General features: G+C 43.9%; 1 long non-coding RNA gene across 1 annotated transcript in view; it reads right to left on the bottom strand.

The window, feature by feature from the left end:
- Nucleotides 1-8,838, bottom strand: part of LOC109320667 — a 15,902-nt gene that overhangs the window by 2,851 nt on the left and 4,213 nt on the right. The window contains exon 2 of the long non-coding RNA XR_002103842.1: nucleotides 7,937-7,943. This is a non-coding gene — a long non-coding RNA (uncharacterized LOC109320667). The remainder of the gene's footprint in view (nucleotides 1-7,936; nucleotides 7,944-8,838) is intronic.

Raw genomic sequence — 8,838 nt, 5'->3', positions numbered from 1 at the left:
GTTTGACCTCAGTATTCTTTCCTGCCATGGCAGGGGGTCGGACTAGATGATCTGCTCAGGTCCCTTCCAACCCTAGAAACTATGAAACTAAAACATGAGTCTGCTTGCTCTGGAGCGTAATTCAGTTTAATACAAGGATCCCTATGACAGTCCCCTCAGTGACAAAAGCCCAGGGTGTCAGATGCTACCCAAGCTACATGCGGGGTTTCTGTAAGGCAATTGGTCCCCCACTCTGCTGCATGAGTATGGCCAGGTGTAATGGGGCACCACAGCTGCTCCTCAGTCCCTGTTCAATAAACTATCCAGGCATCTGGGCTGACCTGGAAGAATGTCTGACCAGAAACCAGGAGAGTCCTCTTCCCTCTGAGCCTGACTCCCCTCTTCTATATCACTCCTGGTATTGGCTGCAAGCATACTGGGGTGGGGCCAACCCAGCCTAGCCTAGCAGCTCTCTTTAACATTCATAGAACACAGAAATTTGGGATCCTGTATCCCTCCACCCCAGACATACTTTACCATTAACCTTGATTTCTTTAACAAGTTCCACTCCCATGGCAGCAGTTTAAATCACACATATGTACTGAGGACCCCTTCATATATGTCTATGGCTCCAACTGCCTGGAGTTGGGGGTCTGTCATCTTTTGCCAATATCACAGGGCACTGAGGTTTCAAGTGGTCAGTGGACCCACACTTGAAACATTCCCCAACACTCTCTTATTTGTGTCAAGAAAAAGAAATAGGAATCCAGTCAAATCATAACTAGACATAGATCTTGCCAACTGTGCCACTGGGGGTATGTACAGATGTTACAGGATTAGGTCAATGTCAATGCCAATTGGTACAGCTGTTTGGAGAGGATGGGGAAAGTGGGGGGGAGGTGATAAATCAGACTAAAAATGGCAGGCCTGATGTAAATGAGTTCACCTGAGAAGGTGAACTGACTTAGATCAGGAATGGGTTAGTCCAATCAAGCAGACATCTGCATAGGTTCAGAGGTTAGGCCTGGGGTTGGAAAAGCCCAGCTACCTGCCCCAGACTCAAGGTGGGGCTCTTCCTGCCTCCCATCCTCCACCCTAACAGGTCTTTTTTTTTTTTAATCTCTGTTTCAAATTTAGATACCTAAACTCTGCTTTATACCCATTTAAGTGGCTCAAGAACCATTCTCAGTCCTTCCTCTGACCTATTACTTTCTTCAACTTTATGTGATATGACGGAAAGACAAGCCTGTGCATGAATAACCAGGGTGGGTAGCTAGGAGGACAACTCTAGTGTCCCAGGGTCTGCACTGCCTTGCAATAGCTTTCCAGGTACAATTCAAAGTTCTGGTTTTGAACTACAGGATTGGAAATGGTCTGGGCCCTATGTACCTCAGGGCCTACCTTTTCCATTAGGCCTTATCGTGATCCCAAAGATCAGTAATCTTCTATTGGTACCATCAGTCCAATAGATACCAGACATGTCACTGGCAAAAACATATGGGAGGTCATTCTTGCTATTCAGCTTTGTAACTTCCTCTCCCTTGTGGCCTGCCAGAGCCTGAGTCTGGACATCTTCCAGAAATGTTGTAAGACCTTCTTTTTTGGGCATGCATTTAGCCAGCCAAGATAGGCTGAGACACTGTTTAAGGAGCTTTTCTTTCATATTCTATTATTTCACATGTTGCTTTTGCCCCTAACCCTTTGTTGGGAAGGGCAACATATAAATCTAAAAAATAAGGCACTGGAATAATGTTGTAGTTCTGATGGTCCAGAAAATGTGAGATGCAAGGATTTTTGTGGGGGATATCTTTTATTGAACTAAATGGATGGTTAGGATAGACTTAAACAGGGCATGTGCAAATGTTACATGTAGGTGTCCTTAACTAGGGTTAGGTTGACCTAAGTGCCAATCTGTACAAATGTTCAGGGAGGTTAGACTGAACAAAAAGTGGCCAGCCTGATCTAATGTAGTTCAGTTGAGGAGGTGAACTATATTAGATCAGGACTGGGTTAGCCTGCTATATTGAATGTCTGCACACATTTGGAGCGCAGCCCCAGTGCTGGGGAAGCCCAAGAATGGGTCTCAGCCCCAGGATTATGCTTTTTCTACTCCCATCTCCCCTCTGGCTGAGCTATTTTTCACGTCCCGACCCTCCCACCCTTGGACAGACAAGCCCCCTTGCATACCCACCAACCGTCCTCATGGACCTGCCAGCCAACCCCAGACCTGCTAGCCTTCCTAACTGAGTTAAATCGGGTTCCCAGCACTGCTCCCAGACCATGTACACCAGCAAACATGTCCACATGCCACTCCCAATCTATGATCACGCAGCTTAAAGTAAGCTGCGTGATCATAGATTGGATACAGCGAACATGTGCACATACCCACAAGCTTTTGAATGCAATGCATGCGTCTTCATTCATTCATCTTCATTCAGTGACCAAAGAAAGAATGCATTGCATTTGAAAGCCTAAGTCCACCCCAACCATGCAGTTGGTCCAATAAAAGATACCACCCCAAAAATCCTTTCCTCTCTTAAATAAATAATACTTTTTGATAGCATTCAGGAAATTGTGATGCTTCCAAATACCTTCTGCTCTTGCCAAAAAATTGGCTTATGTGATATCAAAATTCTAATTCTCTAAAAAATGTTCTACAGTTTTTGGTGTCACTCCATCTTCTGTTAATGTATTATATCATAAGCATTTCTCTACACAAAATATTCTATGTAACAGGTATTCAAGTTGCTAATCTTTTCAAAAGGTTCAACCTCTCACTGTGTAAGCAATTTGTGCTTGCCTTTTATACTAACCAGAAGGGAACTGTGGAGCTAAATCAGAGTACCTGTGCCTCTAATTTCCAAATGTGCACTTACAATATATTGCAAAAAGACACAATTACTTCAAATTACTTTTCAATCCTGGGTGTAATTTGTGTTTGTGATTGTTTTTTGTGGGATAATATTGTTCCAGCATATAAAGTATTTAGGGCTTACTGAAAACATGGTCCTTACTAATAATTTTAAACTGTCTTTCTTTAAGATATTTACTAGGTTAAAAAGGAATGTTAGGGAAAGGAAAGACTGACTTTAGAAAGGATATGAATTGGAATTGAGTAATAGGGAACCAAGAGGAACAGATAAATATGAACAGGTTAAACCTCCAAACAACTGTTCTGCTTTCTCTGAAATAAAAACATCCCTTCTCTTAAATAAATACTTTCAAAATTCCAAAAAAAGGAGCATGCAACTTGAGAGTCAGCTGACAGGCACCTAGACAGATAGTGTGCAAGCCACGCTCAGTGTTGGAGTTCTATAGGGCTGAGTGAGCGGAGGTATGAGTATAGAGTAAAGCAATCAAAGAAAGCTTGCAGGCCTGACTGCTGCCTATGGAACAGTACAACAAACTACTTCAACTCCACATGAACTTTCACATAGCTGCACACCAGCAGACAATGATTTTCTTCCCTCCCCTGGTCCTTTCTGATCTAGCCAGGTGAAATATCCAAGTATTTCTTGTTAAAGCTTCAAGGCAAGATGCCTTAGTGTCAGATCAAAGATGCCTCAGACCGTGCCTTTCCCTTGGCTTCCAGAGCAAAGGAGCCAATTGAGGGAGGCAGATAATCTTCTTCCAAATATGGTCATTTCAAATGATATCAATATGGTGGTCTGAGCTTTTTTTCTTTCCCTGTAGAGCCTGTCTGAGAAAGGAGAATATAACCTCATTTCCTAATTATGTGGTCTGCCTTATTCTCTTTTTAGAAAGAAAGCCCAGCAGCCAGCTTCCTTACCCTAAACATGAAGCGTGTTTATGTGTAGAGCCCATCTCTGGACACTCACAAATATACACAGGCTGTCACGGACTGTAGTTAGTTGTCCTGGCATGTCAGTCAGACTTTTGGCTTTATAATTGTTCTTTATTTACTATGTCCCACCCCAACAGTGCAAGCCAGGCAGTTTCAGGGTGATGTTCAGGTTACCTTTAAAGCATCATAAAGGCCCTTAAAATGGGACCATTTACCCATTAACGTGTGTCAACCCATCCTGAGTAGCTGCTAAAGCTGCTTGTAGATATTACAAAAAAAATAAAGTAAGAGGCACTTTACCAGAAGAAGCAGAGTATTGCTTTGAACCAACTCCTCAATGTCTGTATAGATCAGACATTTCAGTGGGGCTTTTTGGTGATTTTTTCTAAAGCTGAGTCTATCAGCTATTAGATAAAAGTGCCCAAAAAGCCCTACTAGAGCTCCTGATCCATACAGACATCAAGCAAGTCAGGTCAAACTAATGCGCTGCCTGTTCTGGGCACGTGTTCAGCTTGGCGTGGGAGGGCACAGAATTTAAAGTAAAGTGCCATTTTTGGGAGGGTGAGGGTGCTTAACTTCTGCAAGCAGCCTGAATGTCTTAAAGTTAAGCCCGCCTGGATGAGGATTATTTTTTAGCCATTCTACCCAGGTCAAGGTAAGGTATCACATCCTCTGCCTTTCTGTTGTTCTTTGTGTGAGGTATTAGGACCTACATTTCCCAAACTCCTAAAGGATGAAGCCTACATTTATTACGTCTTTATAAAGTTTTAATTATGTTTAATTACACTTCATGTGTACATGAGGAACTTTTTTGGCTCTTGGACCATATAAAGAATCTATTAATAATGTCTGTGATGAAAATTAACTTTCTTTTGCCCACCATTTAGGTACTTGATAGAATAGCTGAATAGTTTATTTGCAAATATACACATTTACATGCTGGAACATCTTATTCCACCATACACTAAAAGGTACTATACTAATTAACACTGTTTTCCTTGGAGAGAAAGACAAGTACAGATTCATCACTACTGTATTTAATCACAATTGAGTGGTGCTTTATATTTTCTAACTAGCCTAATTTAATAAAGTGCCTTAGTAAAGTTCAATTCTCCTTGCTGAATCCAACTCTCAGTTTATTTAAGCACTTTGTGTTGTTAATTTTGGTTCAGCAATAATTTCACTGGCAAGTCACTGCTTGGTTTATTTCTTACTCATTAAGTATTTCACATCAAATATATTCAAGCAGCATCTGTGTTCCCTTCATACACCAAGTCCCTGATTCTTAGAGCAGATCAAAGAAAAAGCTACAGCTCTAAACCTAAAGCAAGTTTACAGGCTAATCTTGTTGCTCTGAAATAGATTTTTTAAACCAGTATCTTGTTGATCTGAAGAGCCATCAGAAATCTCAAACTACTACAGCATTAGATGAAGCTTTAGAAAAGGAAGTGCATTGATTTCTATTCAAAGTACTAAATATAGGAATCTTAAGATACAGCACTTCCTTAAAGGCACATATCCTTGTTGCTCTTGCAGATCTTTTATGGGGATATACATATACATCTAAAAGATTTGACATAGGCAACAGGAACAGCGCACAGAGAAAACCAAAACCTGCCCAGCAAAGCCAAATGCATACCTGAAATTTTAGAGTTTTGAGAGGTAATATCTTTTATAAAATGTGGGGCTAATATTCTTAAAGACACACAATTCAATATCGGCACCGATATAAAGAAAATTGGCTGTATTGGAAATCGGCCTGATGCAGCTGACAACTTGGCCAATAAATGCCTGTTCCTGCACACAGCAGGCAGGCAGCAAGGAGTATAGCTTGGCAGCTTGGAGAGCTGCATGCAGCTGGTAAGTCCATTGTGGTGGAAGAGAAAGAGAGAGGGAAAAGATGTGGGGGGCAGATAAATACCCCCTACGGTGAGGGAGGGAGTGGGGTAGGGGCTGAGGCAGGTGCTACCCAGCCAGGCACAGTGGGGTGGGGAACAGGACAGAGCCACGGCTCATCTGGGGGGGCGGGTAGGGGGGCAGGTGCACCGCACCCCCTGAATCTGCACAGGGAAGGATGGGTGGTTTGCAGCTGCAGGCTGGAACTGGAGCTGTGCCAGGCTCTTTTTGGCAGGAACTGGGCTTGGGGTGGGTGGCGGCAGTGTTCGGAGGGAGCTGCAGCCACCCCAAATTTTGTTGTAGCCCCCCCCACACACACACACTCCTAGTGCCGGCAACGCCTGCCTGGCACAGCCCCGGCTCACCCCCACTCCACCCATGAACCAGGAAGAGCTGGGACTGTGCTGTAGCATTGGGAGGAGTTAGGAGGGGCTACAGCAAAATTCAGGGTGCCTGCAGCCCCCTGCATAGCTCCCTCCCATCACCACTGCGACCTGCTCCAAGCCCAGCCCCCACCAAGAAGAGTCTGGCAAGAAGAGCTGGGCAAAGCCCTGGCTCCAGCCTGCAGCTGTAGCCCGCCCACCCCGCCCCACACAGTTCTGAGAGGTGCGCAACCTCCCCCCCACAAACCTTCTAGATGAGCCAAGGCTCAATCCTGTGCCCCACCCCACCTGGGCAGCATCTGACCCTGCCCCGCTCCTTCCCTCACCACAAGGGACATTGATCACTCTCCCCGTGGGTCAGATAGAATGGCCACATTTTTCCCAGCCCTGATTTAAAGGAACAGAGAGAAAAAAGGGTGACTAGCACTGCCAGAATTACCTGTCATGCCCACAGGTGTATGACTAGTGATATCCTATTGACTGTCAAGATGACAGCACTGGAAGTACAAACTGTCTATTTTTTACAGGTGAGGCAAGAAGCATACCTCAACTAAACTCTGTAGGCATCAAGTCTCAGAAAAGTATATAGCGGGATGCCACTTTAGGCAGCTTCCACACACAGCAGAGCCATAGCAGAAACTAACTGCTTTTTCATTTTTTGTACATGAGCTGGTTGGTTCATTTGTTGTCACTGCAAAAAGGGGAAAGCACTGTTATAGAAAAATGAGGGCACAAGGTCCATTACGTATAAAGATGCATATAATACGGAGGAATTTTGGTTTTTTGGTGAGTTTTTTTTCTCTGCACACATGACTGAGTGACAGTTGTCCTCCTGCTGGAGGAATGCTGATTATTCATGAGAAAGCAATACATTCTTCCAGCATTAGCCTGTACAAATGAGGATTGCATATACTGAAGCTGCTTAGGATGAACTCCCATTTCCACAAAAGAGATTTGTTTTCATTTGCACATTTTCGGATGGCAGTTGTAAGGGGAAGGGGAAGGGAGATGTGAATTTTGCTAGGTTTAGGCAATTTTCACTAGATTTCTACCACTTTTCTAAGGTGTCCTCCCACTGTTCATAAATTCCAAGGGCAATTCAAAACCAACTACTTTTGGAAGCTCTATGGAAGATCTTATCAAAGTCTGGCTGCACAGGGAAGTGTATCACCATCCTAAGACTCCTTCCTATGCAGTGGCTCTACTATGAAGAACTTTGCCATTTGAACTTGCATAAAGAAGGGCTTCATGATCGCACCAATTTTGTTTTCCATCTTTCTTGTGGTCATCAAGATACTCATCCATAACTGTCTGCCACATGGCAGCGGCATCAAGTACAGGATGCACAGTAACTTTCTCAGTCTCTCCTGCCTCTATGCCAAAATCAAGGTTACTTCAGCCTCGATTGTGGAACTTCAATATGCCGATGATTATGCTGTCATTGCACATATGGAGGAGGACTTACAAATGGTCCTTAACTGCTTCTCTTAAGTGCCTAAGGCTGACCCTTAACATTAGAAAAAGAAAGGTGCTTCTCCAGTTTGCTCTGGACCAGTAAACATCCCTGGAAAGATCCTCATTGATGGACAGAGGCTGGAGAATGTTGAACATTTTGCATACTTCAGCTGCGATTTCTCAAAGAAAGCCAACATCGACACGGAGGTGCAGTATAGAATCTGATGTGCCAGCTTTGACTGAATCATCATGTGTTCAATGATCACAACATCAGGACTCAAACAAAGCTCCCAACTCTTCTCTACAGCTGTGATGCTTGAATGATCTACAGAGACCACTTGAAAAGCCTGGAATGCCAGTGCCTGCACTATTTCTAGAAGATCCTTAGCATAAAGTGGGAAGATCATCATGTAAATACCAGTGTCCTCACTGATGCTAACACCACCAGTTTTGAAGCACTGATTATTCAACATCAGCTGTGGTGGGCAGGGCACAACTGTTATACTCCCAACTCAGCCAAGGAAAAAGGATACACAGGGGCCAAGGGAAATGCTTTGAGGACCCCCTCAAGGTGACCATTAAGAAGTGTGGAACTGACACCAAATTGGGACAAATGTGCCCAGGACAGAGCTACATGACAACGCCTTGTGAGAGAAGGTACATCTTACTTAAATGAAGACAGAAAAACGACAGAAAAAGCAGGAAAGGAAACAAGACCAAGAAAACTGTGGTCTGACCCTCCCCGTAGTGTTTGCCAGAGAGTCTGTGGCTCAAGGATTGGCCTTCTTAGCCATCAATGGACTCATTTAAAACTCTTTACTTGACCCATGGGAGTGAACATCCTCAACCGTAAGGGATCGCCACCACCACCAACAATTACTTTTGTCTTAACTCACCACGTGTCATCATAAAAAAATATACCTAAACCTAGAAAATGCTGTATACAAGAAGAATGATACAAAACTCTTCTGTTTTCACATTTTCTTGCTAAACAGGTTGCATTAATAAACATTTGGAAAACCACAGGTGTCAACTGGTTGGTAACACAACCTCCAGGAAACATTAGTCAGGCAGAACATCGGAAGTACCAGAGAGCTGAAAATGCTCTCGTAGAAGACTCTAAAGACTAGTTCCTTGACAAATCTCAGTATGCACCCCAGGGTACTCAAGGAGCTGGCGAGCATCATAGCCCAGCCCCTGGCACGGATCTTTGAAAACTCCTGGCACTCTGGTGTAGTGCCCGAAGACTGGAAGAAGGTCAATGTGGTGCCGATCTTCAAGAAAGGGAGGAGAGTGGATCTGGCTAACTACAGGCCCATT

Source organism: Crocodylus porosus, unplaced genomic scaffold (assembly GCF_001723895.1).
Source record: "Crocodylus porosus isolate Cpor-Errol unplaced genomic scaffold, CroPor_comp1, whole genome shotgun sequence".
Classification (NCBI taxonomy): Eukaryota; Metazoa; Chordata; order Crocodylia; family Crocodylidae; genus Crocodylus; species Crocodylus porosus.
Note: the sequence above shows the minus strand (reverse complement) of the source record. Positions and strands in the feature narration are given on the sequence as shown.